At 40.3% G+C, this 16,359-nt stretch overlaps 1 long non-coding RNA gene and 1 pseudogene across 2 annotated transcripts; one reads left to right on the top strand and one right to left on the bottom strand.

Annotated features, from left to right (window-relative positions):
* Positions 1 to 229: 229 nt before the first annotated feature.
* Positions 230 to 6,286, bottom strand: LOC147376137 (galectin-related protein pseudogene; annotated as a pseudogene).
* A 5,411-nt stretch (positions 6,287 to 11,697) lies between these two features.
* On the top strand, positions 11,698 to 15,317 carry LOC147376136 (uncharacterized). 2 transcript variants are annotated; one of them, XR_015161658.1, is made up of 3 exons: positions 11,698 to 12,693; positions 13,105 to 13,224; positions 14,221 to 15,317. It is a non-coding gene; the product is annotated as an uncharacterized LOC147376136 (long non-coding RNA). The 2 variants fall into 2 exon arrangements; XR_015161657.1 differs by having other exon boundaries at positions 11,701 to 12,734.
* Positions 15,318 to 16,359: the final 1,042 nt, after the last annotated feature.

The following is a 16,359-nucleotide window of genomic DNA, read 5'->3' as shown; positions in this document are numbered from 1 at the left end:
ATTACTTTGTTCTGGGAATGATGGCTCCGTGTCTTAGTTCTGACAGCTTCCTAAGGGCAAACCACCATTGAAGTCATTTGGGTTTAAACTGCACAGATAGAAGAAACAGTGAAGTCTGCCTTTTTGTTTTCTTTTTAAGTCTTCAGACCTTGCTAGGACACTTCTTTCAGACCAACAGTCAGACAGTTGTGGCACCTGATGCTCTGAAACAGATGTGGTTTAAACAACATCAGCCAAGCTTAGTGATCTGGAGGTCTCCATTGATCTTTATGGTGTCCATTGCAGATAACGTTTGAATGCGGTGGTAAAAATCAAAAAGTGTTTGTCCATCCACAAACACTCTGAAACCCGGATGCTAACAAAGGATTTCCATCCTGAATGGCTGGTCTGGGATGAATGGGAAGTAAGGGATCGCTGACTGTTCTTCACCTCTTTCCCCAAATATACAAGAATTTCTGAGTCGCTGCCGATCTGTGAACACTGCTTTGAGTTCAATTGCCACCTCTGCGGGAGGATCTTCCAAATCACCACAGGTCAATCTGATGGCAAAGCTCTCTGGGTTGAGGTTTACAATGCCCATCACTAACACTTTCTTGCCTGGTCTCATGCCACCTCTAATGTGCCCACAAAATAGCACGCTCAGTCATGGCAAGTATATGTCGGCTTGAACTGGAGAGCCCAAGGAGTTGTTTAAATGCGCATCATCTAGTTCACCACTGCATCGCTGTCGGCCACAGACCCCACCGTCTTCTTGCACAGCACGATGGGGTGGCAACTGGCGGCCGGGTGGCGGGGCTGCCATGGCCCATCTTTTTAAGACACGTTGCAAAAGCCATAGGCTAGTCTCTAAACCTGTGGCCTTCGAGCAAATCGTCCAAGGCTCATCGGCAGTGGCAATTAATATAACAAGTGTCTGTTTCAGTTACAGGGACTGGATGGAGGTGGGTCTTTCTCTTCAAGGGCTTGTGGGTGGACCAGTTTCATAAATGAGTACATTGCAACACAGGTGAAGCTCAGTTAAAATGAGTACATTGCCTACTTTAAAGGTCATCTCAGCATTTGTACCACTGACCGTACTCTACATTAAAAAGTGATCAATATCTTTATGGTCCTTCCAGAACAAAATCCTTTGGATGAATTCCAAGATGCTTTTGATATTAATGTCAAGTATGGCTGAGTTGTATTATGGAGATTTGGTAGGGTCAAATCTATCACTTTAATTTCTGATAGCATAAGTAGGTGAAAATAATGACCTTGTACACTGAAAAGATATGGTCAGACCTGGGTTATCAGACAAAGAACTGGGTTATTTGTCATTTGTCATGTGTGACCAGTCTTCAAACCAGCTTCCTTATCTGCAAAACATTGGTTCAGAAAATAAACTTTACTTCCTAGAACCACACTGCAATCTTACCTGCTTTTGTTTCTAGTGAGGCTCCATGCTGAGCTTTTGATGGACTGTTCTCCTCTGTCATAGGCAGTGTGCAATGGTGGTTACCAGTACAGTACAGTTTAAGGGTTAAACAAGCTGGCATATGTGCTGTTCTTAGAGTGTGTGTGTGTGTGTGTGTGTGTGTGTGTCTGTTAGTCGCTCAGTCATGTCCGACTCTTTGCAACTCCGTGGACTGTAGCTCTCCAGGCTCCTCTGTCCAATACTAGAGTGGATTGCCATTCCCTTCTCCAGGGTATCTTCCTGACCCAGGGGTTGAATCTGGGCCTCCCGCATTGCAGGCAGATTCTTTACCAGCTGAGCATACACACTCATTCATACAAACACTGAATCTGATCTCATAATTTTCATGTCATAAAATCTTCTCAACCATTTAAAAATGTAAAAATCAGCCATAGCTTGCGAGCCATACAGAACAAGCAGAGGGATGTATGGATTTGGCTTGTAAACCAGAGTTTGCCCACCACCAGCATAGAGTATTATGTTTTACAAAACGCTTTTGTACATCCAAATGTGCCTCATTTGTTTCTGAGATCAACTCACTGAAGCAGGTAGGGAAGAAATTACTAGCCCCATTTTACAGAGAAGGAGGAAGTCTCAGAAGGATTAAGTGAGGTACTAAGGATCATAGTCAATAAGAAATAGACATGAGATCTGACCCTAGTCCCCAGGATTCAACAGCTCTTTTACTATACCATCTTTAGGACAAATTTTAGGAAAAGCTATCAGCTCCTGGCTATGTATACCCAAAGAAAGGACTGCTCCCACAGGTGAAGCAAGAGCTCTCATAACCAGGATTTGCTAGTACTTTCTAAAATTTGCTAGTACCGCACTTTGCTAGTTAAGGAATGGTTTGTATGCACTGTGAGGAGGACAGAGAGAGAGAGAAAGAAATATGTCTGCTGACACTCTGCAACCCCAGAAACTTGACCTCAGGAAGAAGGCTCTGAGGGATTTGAGTCCCCTCTGAAATCTCTTATTATGGCAGTTATCATGTATCCAGCATACCCTGTCTCAAAGCCCCATGGCCTCTGTTTGCTTTTCTATCTGTTATGTGTCCCAAAGGTCCAATACAAGGAAGAAAGAAAGAGAGGAAAAAGAAGAGAAAGTGACTGCAAAGTGAGTTTATGTCTTAGCTGTAGTGTAGAAACTAGAATTTCTTCTTTGGTATGCTGCCTACATGTTGGTATTATGCCACCACATTGACTGTAGGGCTCTAGAATTGTTCCTATGATCTGAGTACCAATTTCTTCTTGGACATGGACTTCTGAGTCATAGAAAATATTATGATTCTCATTCAACTGGCAAGTTATTTCACATTCAAATTAACTACTTAATTAAAAAATCATTAAAATGATCAATCTATACATATACATATATATGTGTGTATGTATGTGTGTATATATATATATATATACACACACACTATTGTATAACTATACAAGTTACAAGGTGGCTCAGACAGTAAAGAATTTGCTTGCAATGCAAGAGACGTGGGTTCAATCCCTGGGTCGGGAAGATCCCTTGGAGAAGTGAATTCCCATTCACTTCTACCCATTCCAGTATTCTTGACTGGAGAATTCCATGGACAGAGGAACCTGGCAGGCTATAGTCCATGGGGTCACAAAGAGTCAAACATGACTGAATGACTAAAACTTCAAGTAGAGTAATATTTAAAGATATATAAGGACTTAGTCTGTTCAGGTTGCCATAACAAATACTACAGACATTTATTTTTAACAGTCTGGAGGCTGAGAAGTCCCAAATCAAGGTGCCAGGCTCTTTGTTTCCTGGGAAGGACTCTTTTCCTGGCTTACAGATGGCTCCCTTCTTCTTGCATTCTCACATAACCTCTTCTTTGTGCAGTGGGGGAGAGAAAGAAGGCCAAACTCTCCAGTGTCTCTTTTTATAAGGGCACTAATCCCATCAGACCAAGGCCCCACACCTATGCTGTTATCTAACCCTAATTACCTCCCAAATGCCAATTCCACCTCTCAATTCCATCATGTTGATGGTGGGTAGAACTTCAACATATGAATTGGAGAATTCAATCCATCACAAGTATTCTTTTCAATAATATTTATTAAATTTCCTCTTTTCTGAAACATAGGGGGGAAAGTTATCCATCCATTCATTGATTTGCTAGTTATTTTAATAATTTTTGAGCACCTATTATGTGCTAGATCTCTCTTTCAGGGATTGAAAGCCTCAGAACTCACAAACCTCCCTGCAACTCAGAGTAAACATCCCCCATCTGCCTTTCTCCCTGGCTTTCATTACCATCTATTCCTTTTCATGTAGACTTATTGAATAAATTTCCCAAGGGGTTTGAAATACATTTTTGTTGGATCTTCACCTTTCTTTTCATGTGGCTCAGCCAACAGAAGACGATAACTGCTAAGTGCACCCCATGCTTCACAGTGTGACTGCTCAACAGCTCTGTGTTTGCAATTAGTTTTTACCTCCTCAAAGGAAAGGGCCTCTCTGCCCAGAGGTACTATACTTGGCTTTTAAATATTTAATAATTAATTGCTTGGATTTGCAACTTTTCTCCTTCTTAAATTCTTAGCTGGCATCTAGGTCACTTATAAGATTCAGATTTTTAAATGGTCATACTCTCCCCTCCTGCCTGCAAAAATGTACATTTTAAACACATGTCTACATAACATTAAAAATAGTGTTTAAAACAGAAATAGAAAGTGATCTCCCATAATTACCATCACCTTGATAGAAACAGAGTCAGAAACTCTATAGCTCTGGAAGGATAGTTAAAAGGGTTGTTGAGGTCGTCATACACCAATTTGAGAAGCAGGATGCATGTCCATGGCATAGCACTTCTTGCATCATAGACCACTTGATCCATTCTTTCTGTGCTCACAAGTCTGTAGGGGTCACCAGCCCTGGTGGTGTCAGAGCACACAGATGAACAGAATCACTTGTGGGGAGTGCCATGGGTACTTGTTACTTATATGACTTTCAAGTATGCAAACAATTTACATCTTCCATAAATTAAGGCAAAGTCAATATTCTTCCTTCAACCCCATCGATACAGGAAACAGAAGGCCATAAGCTACCAGAGGCCATAAGGCACTGGTTTCACATTGCCTAAGCTCACAGCCCAGCTCCACAAATGATTAGCTGAACCTTTGGTCAAGGTGCTTAAAACCAATAAGATTCCATTTCTTCATCTATAAAATGGAGGTTATAATAGGTTTTAGGTTGTAAATTATGAGAATGAATTGAGAATATGAATAAAAGAGCAGAGTATTTGGCATTTAGGGTAAGTACTCAGTGGGGTTCCCAGGTGGTGCTGGTGGTAAAGAACCTGCCTGCCAATGCAGGAGATGGAAGAGATGGGGGTTCTATCCCTGTCTCGGGAAGATCCCCTGGAGGAGGGCATGGCAACCCACTCCAGTCTTCTTGTCTGGAGAATCCCATGGACAGAGGAGCCTGGTGGGCTACAGTCCATGGGATCACAAAGAGTTGGACACAACTGAAGTGACAGCACACACACACTCAATAAAGGTATTAAATGCTCAATAAAGATAATAAATAAAATATCAGTATTTTCAAAGCTACTACTACTAATTATTATTATTATTATCATGATCACTATTATTATTGAGAGGTCATCTATTGTAGTAGTTAAGAAAGAGACCTTAGGTTCAAATAAACCTAGCCAAGATTTAGCTCTGCCACTTACTAGTTCTATGATCTTGGGCAACTTGCTTTACTTCTCTCAGCCTTAGTTTCATCATATCAAAAAAGTATATAGAGCATTGTAGATGTTAAATGGGCACTAGGTCATGGGCATAAGAAAATACAAAGTACATAATAAATAGTAATTGTTTAATACATGTTACCAATGATGATGACATTGCTTTCTTAAATGTTAAAGGGAGGAAAGAATTATGCTTAAGAGTGTTAGATCCATGATTCACTGGGTCACGACAATGTATTATTATTGATAAGGGGGAGGTGGTCCTAGCTGATTTGAGAAATAACAAGTACTTAAAAACAAATGTTCAACCCTTCTCATGTAATTCCAAACCATTATAGAAACCTGCAACCCTGAGACAAACTGAGATTGCATATGCATAGATCAAATTGAGAGTTAATTTTTTAGTGATATAAAGAACACACAATTTTGAAGCAAAGAAGACAGAAAACTTAGAAATGATATAGTTCAACATTTTCATTTTTTTAAATGAGAAAACTGAGACTCAGGGAGAGAAAATTATTTGTCCAAGTTCAGGATCAGGCGCTTGATCTTAAAATGTAGTCAATAAGGTTTTGCTAAAAGAATGAATAAAACAAGGATGTATTTTGCCTCTCTATATTTCTATGTTTGTGTGTTGGTGTGAATCCAAGTTTTTGATTGAAGATTGTGTCTATAGGTCAACTGAAAACAAAGAGATAGTCATCAGAATCTCAAAACACCTGTTTCATCTGTGATTTTATATATACAAATTATGAGAGAAGAAAATTCTTACTAAATACTCACTAAGAGCCAGTCACTTTTACATAAAATGTTTCATGGAAACTCCATAATAATCCTGGGAAGAAATCTACCCATCAGGGTTCAGTATAGAAAACAGAAACTATGCTGGTTGTTTTAAAAAGAAAAGGAATTTGATGCCTACAAAACTCCTGAAAGGGCTAGATGGCCAAGGCTTAGACAAGATCTTCAGGAAAAATGGCTCCAAACCTCACCTTGGAAGCTGCCTGCCAAGGGAACTGCTCCCTCTGCTACAGTTTACATGCTAAGCGTCTAGAAAATGCCACATCCACTGCAGACTCTGAGATCATACCTTCAAAGCCATGCATCCGGGACATAACTCCACCCAAGACTGCTGTCCCCAGAGCTATGCCACAGCTGCTATTATCCACACCAGCAAAAGTTCAAGTTACTGCCTTTTCTCCCACTTGATTTAGTTTTAAAGTCAGTTTTCACAGTATTCATCTGATTGGTTAAAGCTAAGTCATCAAGAACCTTATGAGGCTTCCCTGATGGCTCAATGGTAAAGAATCTGCCTGCAATGCAGGAGACTGCCTGCCAATGCAGGAGGCACGAGTTCGATCCCTGGGTCGGGAAGATCCCCTGGAGGAGGGCATGGAAACCCACTCTAGTGTTCTTGCCTGGAGAATCCCACGGACAGAGGAGCCTGGCGGGCTACAGTCCATAGGGTCACAGAGAGTCAGACACAACTGAAGCAACTTAGCACATGCACAGTTATCACTGGGATAAGCATTGGAGAATATAACAATGAAAAAGACAGAGGCCTTGCTATGGAGAGTTTTCCAGTAAAAAGCATAAATAAATAAATAAGCCTATGATTACAAAACTACAGGATGTGGTCTATTAGAACAGCAAACACTGAAGAACCTAGCAGCGGCACCTAGCTCAGTTTGGGGACAGAGTAAACACTCATTGCACATTTATTTTTGGTTCTTATAGATGAGTGAAATGTTCAGCAATTTGGCCAATGTCACTTGATTGTTGGGACTAATACAATTTCTCATGAATCTCATTTGAGGGCACTGTAATAAAAGGTGTTTCATTTTCACAGGTATTTTTGTTTGTCTCATTGGTTTTGTTTTGTGTACAGTGAAAATAGCAATGTATTCTCAACAATGAGAGCTAGGGATCTGTGACCAAGTCACTAGGCTTTCTGCAAGCATAATTTTCTGAAACAGATTAGCCTACTTCCCCACCCAGTAATTCTTTATTAGAATTCTTAAAAAGTAGTAAAAAGTAGAATAAATTGTAGAGTAGCTAAGGTTCAATATCAAAAAATACTATGCTGGAAAGATACATTTATAGAGTAAGACTTTAGGGGCTTCCCTGGTGGCTCAGATGGTAAAACGTCTGCCTGCAATGCTGGAGACCTGGGTTTGATCCCTAGGTCGGGAAGATCCCCTGGAGCAGGAAATGGCAACCCACTCCAGTACTCTTGCCATGGATGGAGGAGCCTGGTAGGCTACAGTCCATGGGGTCGCAAAGAGTCAGACACAACTGAACGACTTCACTTTCTTTTTCTTCAGGAAAACAAATATTGAGATACAATGGGACGACTTTCTTACTTATTTTCGATTATTTCAATCATGAATAATCCAACAATTTTCTTCCCATCAAAACCTCAAGGAGCACACAAATCCCAGAACAAAAGTGACCTTTGGGCCAATGAAATGGCTGCTTCGAGATAGTTCTATGACCTCTCAAGGAGTCCTAAGTGTCACAGGTGGGAACGGTACATCAGAAAAGTTCAGACATGATTACTAACCCTTATTTTCATTAAAATACATGCTTGTACATGGAAACAAGACCAGCAGTCTAGAAGTCCTCAAACAGGCAGTGCAGTTTTAATTAGTTGAGTATGGAGACTCATTAATATGCAAATGAGGAGCTTACCAATATTAATCATCTGTTTTACTAGGCAGCTTTTACTAAAGAGTTTCTAACGAGTTTGCAAATTAAGTTTCTTTGACATTAAAAATCAGCTAAACGCCTGTCTGAGAATAATCTCTTTTAACTCCAGGGCAGGAAGAGGGGATTTTTTTTTTTTTTTTGGATGAGAAACAGCCATGTTTAAAACCAATTCCCATGTTGGCAAGCACTGAGCAAGAGTTCTGCATCAACCCTTTCCAGGCTCTAATTGAAACCATTTCTGCAAGAGAGAACCAGAAAAATAGTTGGAACAAGAGACAAATATGAGTCATGGTGATTTAAAGATGCATGACCTAGAAAGCTTCATCACAGTATGTGTTTACATAGGTGACTGGCATTGTTAAAACACAAAAGAGGTTATCATATTTTTAAAAGGCCCTGTTATGGCCTTTAGCATATACCTATGGTTCTGTTTCCTTGGAAATGTTGAAGATCGGGTTGGATTCTGATTTATCAAGGATGATTAGAAATATGGGGATGGAATTCAAGGTTCTCCTGCAATCACTTTAATTTCTGAATTTGTTTTCATTACGTTTACAAAAAAGTTTATGGGCTTGGGCTCAATCATGTAAATCATTTTCAATGTCAGCTAACTCCATTATTGTGTCATTCAGGCATCAATACAAAACGCAGTCAGACATTCCTTTAGATTCCCTACTTCCAGAAACAATGTCAGAAAGGAAATTCTGTAAAGGACAGAATAGGCTAGATGCATATCACCAAACTTCTTCTGCATCAATTGAAAAACAGTTGACCTTCAAAAATTTTCTCTCTCCTTATAATCCTACGGAAAGTCAAAGGAAGCTTTGAAGTGATACACTTTCAAAAAGCTCTCGATCTGTGTTTCTTCTCAAAATTTGAAACTCTTCCCCATGCCCTCCAACTTCCTACAGATATTAGCTAAAAGTTACCAGGCAAGACAAATTTGTCACCCATAATCTTCTTATTCATTCATTAGTTTGTTCAGTAAATGAAAACGAATGAATTTTTTTGCCAACGCAATATCTGTTAATGGAATTGAAGCAAGGTTCTGAGAAACTCCTACTGTATCAGGTACTTGTGGGATACAAATATGTATTAGCAGTTTCAAGGGGCTTAGAGTCTACTAAGAATATAAAATATGTTCCCAATAAGCCCACTTTGAAGAAGTGTGTGATTAAAACAATGAGAATTGTCTATCTCATGTGTTTTTTGCAAATGACTGAAAATCTTATAAAAGACATCCCATCTCAATCTCATTCTTGATATAGTAAAGATAGTCCTCATATGATACATCAGAGAAAAGGATATGATTGGTGATGTAGTACTTTTAAGTTTTATAAGTTTATACAAGGTTAAGTGGCTAATGCAGCAAACACTGGGGATTATTCCCATTTTGCCATCTTAGAGGAAGAACTTCAGTCTGTGCATAGGTTTACTTGCTGCAATGATGCAGAGTCAGTGAATGGCATTCACTTAACGATGTTAGCCCAGGAACACCAGACTGTACTGTTCAGTCTCTTATAATCCTAGCTTGTCCAAAGCCTTCTTTCTGTTGGTCAATGCCTATGTTAAATATCATGACTGGTGGAAAACACTGTTAGGTTTAGACTCATTTAAATTCATGGCAAAAAGAAAGAAAATCCTTAATCAAAGGCACAAGATAGATTTTGCAAAGAAGTAACGGCCAGAAAATTAATCCAAAATGCTCTTTGGTTTGGGCTTCTGTGTGAGCACAACTTGGCGGCCGGTCTTGACTGGAGGTTCTGGGACTTGCAGGAGTGGAAAATGGAAACGGCTCATCTGCACCTGCCCTTTCTCTAGAGATTAGGCTCATCCTCTCTCATGACACTCACGGCCAGGTCTCACTCTGAGAAAGAAGGCTGCAGGCCACCTCCTCACTGATGCCCAGGCCCTAGCAGCCTGGTCCTACAAGTCACTCTCAGTGGATCTATGCGTGTGTGTGTGCTCAGTCACTTCAATCGTGTCCAACTCTTTGCAACTCTTTGGACTGTAGCCCACCACACTCCTCTGTCCATGGGGTTCTCCAGGCAAAAAGACTGGAGTGGTTGCCGTGCCCTCCGCCAGGGGCCTTCTCAACCCAGGGGTCACACTCACTTTTCTTTTGTCCCTGCATTGGCAGGCAGGCTCTTTACCACTAACATCACTTGGGAAGACCCACTGAAACTATATTCTTCTATAAATAGATGTTTGGGTATGGGGTGTATTTCTGTAGCCTGTGTGGGTTTCAATCTTTTGATGTAGGACAACTTTGTCCAATAGAACTTTCCATGGTGACAAAACTGTTCTATAAATCTGCACTGTTCAATATAGTAGCCACCAATCACAGGTAGCTACTGAGCACTTAGAATATAAAACTTAATTCTTAATTTTTAATCTTAATTAATTTTAATTTAAACAGCCACATTTGACTAGTAGCTACCCATAATGGACAGTACAGACTTGTAAAATGACTTCATCCATTTGGATTTCCATGAATGGAAAAGAACGATCAAAATGATCACTGTATGATAATGACACAATTCTGGTGTAGAAGTATGAATTAATTCTTTTAATTTTGACATAAATAGAATGAATAAAAGCCTGAAAGTCTCACTCCCCTCCAGGATTTGGGTGACATCTCAGAGTGTGTGTTTTCAATATCCAAATGACAAAATGAAAGGAAAATAATTTATAAAAACCAGGTATTTTACTAGATGATTACCTATGTGTTTTGAATATCAGTAGATGCTTATATTAATAGCATCAAACTCTTTCACATTCTCAGTCAACATTTTTAGGCAAATAATTAATTAATTAATAACTTACTGTTAAATAATAACATCTAGATAATTAATTCAAACTGATGTTTGAATCAGACTCCTGAACAACTTGGTGGTATGTCTACACTGGAGCAAAATTTGCTTGAAGATTATGGGTTCAATATTATAGATGAAGTGTTCTTGTATGAAGTCAATCATTTTTGAGTGGTAATATAGATATGAAACTAAGAACAACTAATACAAAGCAACACAGAATCCCAAATTTTTTATTTGAAGAATTTTGTGATATCCTTAAATTTAATGTACAGGTAATATCCAAAAAGAAATGCCCTCAATATTTTCAACAGAGATAGAAGCTACCAGAGACTCACTGGGTCTGATTCTGATGACTGCAATGTAGCTCTCCTAAGATGCTGCCTGCACTTCCGAGCTGCTTCTTCTGATTGACCCATGTTGATCAGCCTGGACACACAACAGACTAGAATTTTGTCACTTAAATCTGCCACTTTCTATGAATATGGTTGACTCAGGCTAGAATGAAAACTACAGTTGTTCGGCCAAATTCTAGGCAAGGGTTTCAGAGCACCTGCTTCTCTGGTTGCATTAATATGGCTGCTGGCAAATCGGCTCCCTTGTTTATACAGCCTACCTTACTTCACAGGATTCTTCTGAGAATCAAAGGAGATCCCAAGAGAGTGAGATTCCCGCAGTAGAAAGAGCAGTCAGATGATCGAAAATACCTGAATTCTAATCCCAGGACTTGACTTAGTTTCTCTAGGTTTTTGTTTTCTTATTTGCAGGACAAGGGTAGGAATATCTCCTATATTTGTCTCCTGGAGTAGCGTGCACTACATGAGATCCTCTATGTGAACACATTTTCCAGTTCTGTTTCCATTTTAGACTGAGATTTCTGGTCACTGTCATCTAGATGAGATTCATTTACTTTTATCTAGTCCCCGAGTCACCAGTTGCAAACATACACAGAATGACCGACTGGGATTAGTGGTGTGGTTTGTGAGGGTGAAATTGAGTGAGAAGAACCATAAAAGGCCCCAAATCTGTGGCCTCAACTTCATTAACAGGCGCAATATTCATCAATGTGATCCATCCTCAGTCAAATGCAGCTTTCTGCCCTTTTGCAGCTTAGCCCTGCTGTCAGCAGCTGAGGGCCCTGCCAAAGGGCAGAGTGAGGGAGCCCCAGGTTGCCCACACTGCTGATGATATCTGGAATATTCAAGGACTGCAAAACAAACCCCCAGTCATCATTTTACTTTAAAAAGCAAAAAATCTCCCAGATAATGAGCATTTTGCTCTAATAAGAACTGTAGGATTGATTAGGTTCAAACTGTTAACAGACATCCTTATGGTTAATGAAGCAGCATTGAACATGCCTCTTGATTCTTTGGAAACTTAAATCATACAAAGGCAGCGAGGAAGGAGAACAGAATTGGAGGTGGGGTACAGTTAAACTGTCTGCTAGTTAATGTACTTAAGATAATGAACAAAAAATGTTTGTTCTTTGATAAGTTAATATTTGTGGAGAGTCATCTCTGCAGTGGGCAAACAATACACTTTGATGATTATCGTTAAAGCATTCTTTGGGGTCACATGTTTTCCTGTGAATCTTGAGTGGAGGAGGAAGCCGCTGCCATTTTAATTCCTTTGTTAATGTCTTTATGAATGCAATTAACACTTCATTCACGCTTCTTTGTTTCTGGATCCCATTAGGATGTGGTTTATGCCAGTTTCTCTCTCCCAGGAGACAGCCCACATCACACAACATTTCACTCAGCTGTGTGGCTTAGCACTGACAAACTCAATTTACCAAAGGCAGGAGTGCGTTGACACCATGCTGCGGCAGTCGTCCTGATGGGAAGAAACGACTCATTTCATTCCAAGGGGGAACACACCTCTGAGCAGCACGTTTGTATGCAAGAGTCTGGGAGGCCAGGAAGCAAGTGAAATCTCTGCAGATCAAGAATGCTAAGATCCAAGGCCTTAAAACGGAAAGCCAACTATGGTAGATAAAACAGGTTGCCATCATCTTCATCAAGCCTTCATGAGGGCTAACCAGGTAGAAAGTAAGGGAAGAGCCAGAAGCAAGGGCCCCTTTAGAGCTTAAGAGACCAGAGGTATCCATAACGAACACATCAGCAAGACCATAAGGCACCACTGGTCTCTGAGCCACGGGGCCTGGGGGGAGGGCTTTTCTGAGGATGTGGGACTCCCCTGGCTATCCTACAGAAGTCACCAGGAAAGAGGGGGAGGGTGGGAAGAATTGCAGAGCGGGAAGAGAAGCAGGCATTAGCAAAGACGGGCAGAAGTGTGAAGTGAGTAAGAGGGGTTGTGTTCACAAGAAATTACTTCCCCTTTATATTAAAGTCTCTCCTCCAATTGATGGCATCATTTCTATTTCAAATATCAGTGTGATATTTGCTTAACAGCCAAAGGCACTGCAGATGAATATATCTGAATCTTACTAAGATACTATACAGAGGAGATGGAGGAGGTCTGAAGTGACATCAGAGACAAAGGGAAGAAACAGGCACTGCCCGTCATTCGAGGTGATGTTTTTACTTTAAATGAAGAATAATTACTTATAGGCCTTGGACCTGTGTCATAATTTTAAGTTTAGTTTTCTCAGACAAAGATGAAAAAAGAGCAGAATTTCCAATAAGTGTTATGAAGCATAAAATATTACCAGGAGAGGAAGTAAAACAGCCAATAGCCCCAGGTCATCTGTGTCTAGCATTAAAGGTGTGTGAATAAATCAAAGACCGCATTCCAGTTGCAGTTTTAACATTATTTAATGATATGAAGATTGGTTGTTTCCTTCTCTCCCAGATTCTCCAAAAATCTAGCCTTTGTTCCATTAGTTATACATCCTTATTACCCAGACCTTTCTCACATCTCTTTCAACCAGACCTGGGCCGTCAATGCCAGCATATTCTATTATAATAAGGCCCGGGTTGGCCAGCCCCTGTGCATTAAAGCGTTACCGACCAGTTATGCCCCGGAACCTTTTTGCATTAAGAAGGGTTATTTCGCCTACATTTCATCATATGTGACAGCTGTTCTTGGGAAGAATGGCTTCCCGCACTACAAATAATTCTTGGCCAAAGAACAAGTCACAACTAATGTCATCACTGATTTTAATCAAAGGTTAGAGTGATGCTGATTTTATAAGTGGCTCTTCCTTTTTCTGAAGCAAATAATTGTCAATTGTCAGTTTTAGAACTACTCTGTGATTTATTGGAAGGGTAACACCTCATTAGAATTAAGAAATTAAGGCCCAGACATTACAAAGCAAAAGGAAAAAAGGTGATAATCTGTGTGTGGGGAGTTGGGATGGGGGTATTCTGAGATTCAAAAAAAAATCTTTACTTTCGTCCTTGTGCATTTTTTTTTTTTGGATAGAAAAAAGTCACTCTGAATTCCCTGGCCTCAAGCCACTAGGTAGCTATGTAAAACATAAACAGGGCCTGTGTCCTGCTGCATTTGAGAAAGATGTAAATGTGTAAATATGATGGAAGAGGTTTTATTTTCTTTCTCCCTCTCAGGAATGGTCTGACAGCCCCAGGCTGGAGAATGTGTCTCTCCCAAGTGCTCTGTCACCCTGGTAACCATGGAGACCATGACGATCGATTAGATGCCATCTGATCTCAACCTCATAAAAAAAAAAAAAAAAGGCAGCAGATGGCAACCAGGCCACTAGACCTGTCTCAAGAGAGACACGAAGGAAGAGAGAAAGGGGAGAAAGGAGATACTGTGGTAGACTGATGCCCAGAGAAGAAAGCACAGAAGCAGTTCTGGAAATGAACATCTTGGAAAAGAGTGGAAATAGAAACAGAAGGCAAGGCAGGCAGGAATCAGGGAAAGAGGAGACACAATGCAAAAAAGAAGCTGCATCCAATTATGCAATATATCTCCATAGTGAGTGAAGGAGGGAAAGCAAACCAGTTCTTTCCCCACTTTTTCCTTGGGTCTGTAGGTCCCAGAATGCTCTGGAATCTGGGCCATAAGGTCTCTGAGGGGCATTCACAAGGCTGTCCTTATGGCTCTCCTATCAGTTGGAATTGGATGCATCTGTAGAAGAACCCTGAGACCTGGCTTTCAGGAGGAACTTCCAATCAGACGGGGTTTTCCAACGGCCTTCAGATGACTGGATGTGTTGATACCTGATCATCTTGCCACCCAATCTCCAGTAGCGTTCTAGTTACTCTTAAAGGGACAAGTCAGAATCAGGTCAGCAGACACCCAAGGTGAAAAGAAGAACAGTTAAGCTAGTGCTGATAACAGGAGACTTAGCCATCATCCTAGAGTAACATAATGGTATTTATAAAGTGCTTATGTGCCAGACACTGCTAAACACTGTGTACAGATTTTTTATGTATTTAATTTAATCCAGACAATGATGCTGTAAGATAGGTGCTGTTATTATCCCCATTTTACAGTCAGAAACTGAGTTTAGAGAGCACATCAATAATGTATACATAAAATATACATACTCTATTTGGTTAAAATACATGTGTTTATCTATCTACACACACACATATTTCTACAGAATACAGTAATAATCTTTTGGTTAACTCTCCTGTTTTCAACAATGTTATAAACACCTTTCCATGTTTTGAGCGTACCCCTCCACTCACACCCTTACCAACGGCAGGCAGGCATTCTTATCCTTCATCTTTGCCAACCTGAGAGATGCTGCTGCTGCTGCTGCTAAGTCACTTCAGTCGTGTCCGACTCTGTGTGACCACATAGACGGCAGCCCACCAGGCTCCCCCATCCCTGGGATTCTCCAGGCAAGAACACTGGAGTGGGTTGCCATTTCCATCTCCAATGCATGAAAGTGAAAAGTGAAAGTGAAGTCGATCAGTCCTGTTGGACTCTTAGCGACCCCATGGACTGCAGCCTACCAGGCTCCTCCATCCATGGGATTCTCCAGGCAAGAGTACTGGAGTGGGTTGCCATTGCCTTCTCCACCTGAGAGATGAAATGGTATCTAATTGTTTACATCATGTTTGATGAGTGGGTATGTTAAACAATTCTTTCTATGTTACCAGACATTCTTATTTCTTTTTTTTTTTTAACTGCCCACACATGTCATTGTCCTATTTGGTATTAACTTCAGGATAAGGCAAAAAGGTGAAATATCCATGTAGTCTCTACAAATTCAATGGCACTGTCAGAAAGTGCATTGACATTTATGACCAGAGCAAATTTACATTCTTTGCATAAGTTGACATCCTGCTCTATATATTTAAGAAGAAAGCTAACATTTACAGAACACCTATTACTGAGTGCATTTACTCTTTAGAACAGCCCTATTCATTTAATCCTTATAGCTTCATTTAATTTCAGTAGTAGCATTTAATTTTCACAAAAGCTCTAAAAGGCACTTAATATTCTGCCTGTTTTCACAAATGTAGAAATCAAGGCTCACAGTCACACAACTATTTAAGCAGTAGGACTGGGATTTAAACCCAAGACGCTCCAAGTCCAAAGTAAATTTTCTTTCTCTGTTCTCTACATACAATTGCCTAGGGCAATGATCCTCTTTTTTTTTCCCTTCCCTTTATAAACCCTAAGAGGATTCCTGAATTCCAGAACCCTATTAATTTTCTTGCATTCCCAACACACATATACCATCCTACCACTCAAATCCGAAGGAGTGTCAGGATGGTTGTGCTGTT

Source organism: Bos grunniens, chromosome 3, assembly GCF_055505025.1.
Source record: "Bos grunniens cultivar Pamir isolate PY7600 chromosome 3, Bosgru_T2T1.0, whole genome shotgun sequence".
NCBI lineage: Eukaryota > Metazoa > Chordata > Mammalia > Artiodactyla > Bovidae > Bos > Bos grunniens.
Note: the sequence above shows the minus strand (reverse complement) of the source record. Positions and strands in the feature narration are given on the sequence as shown.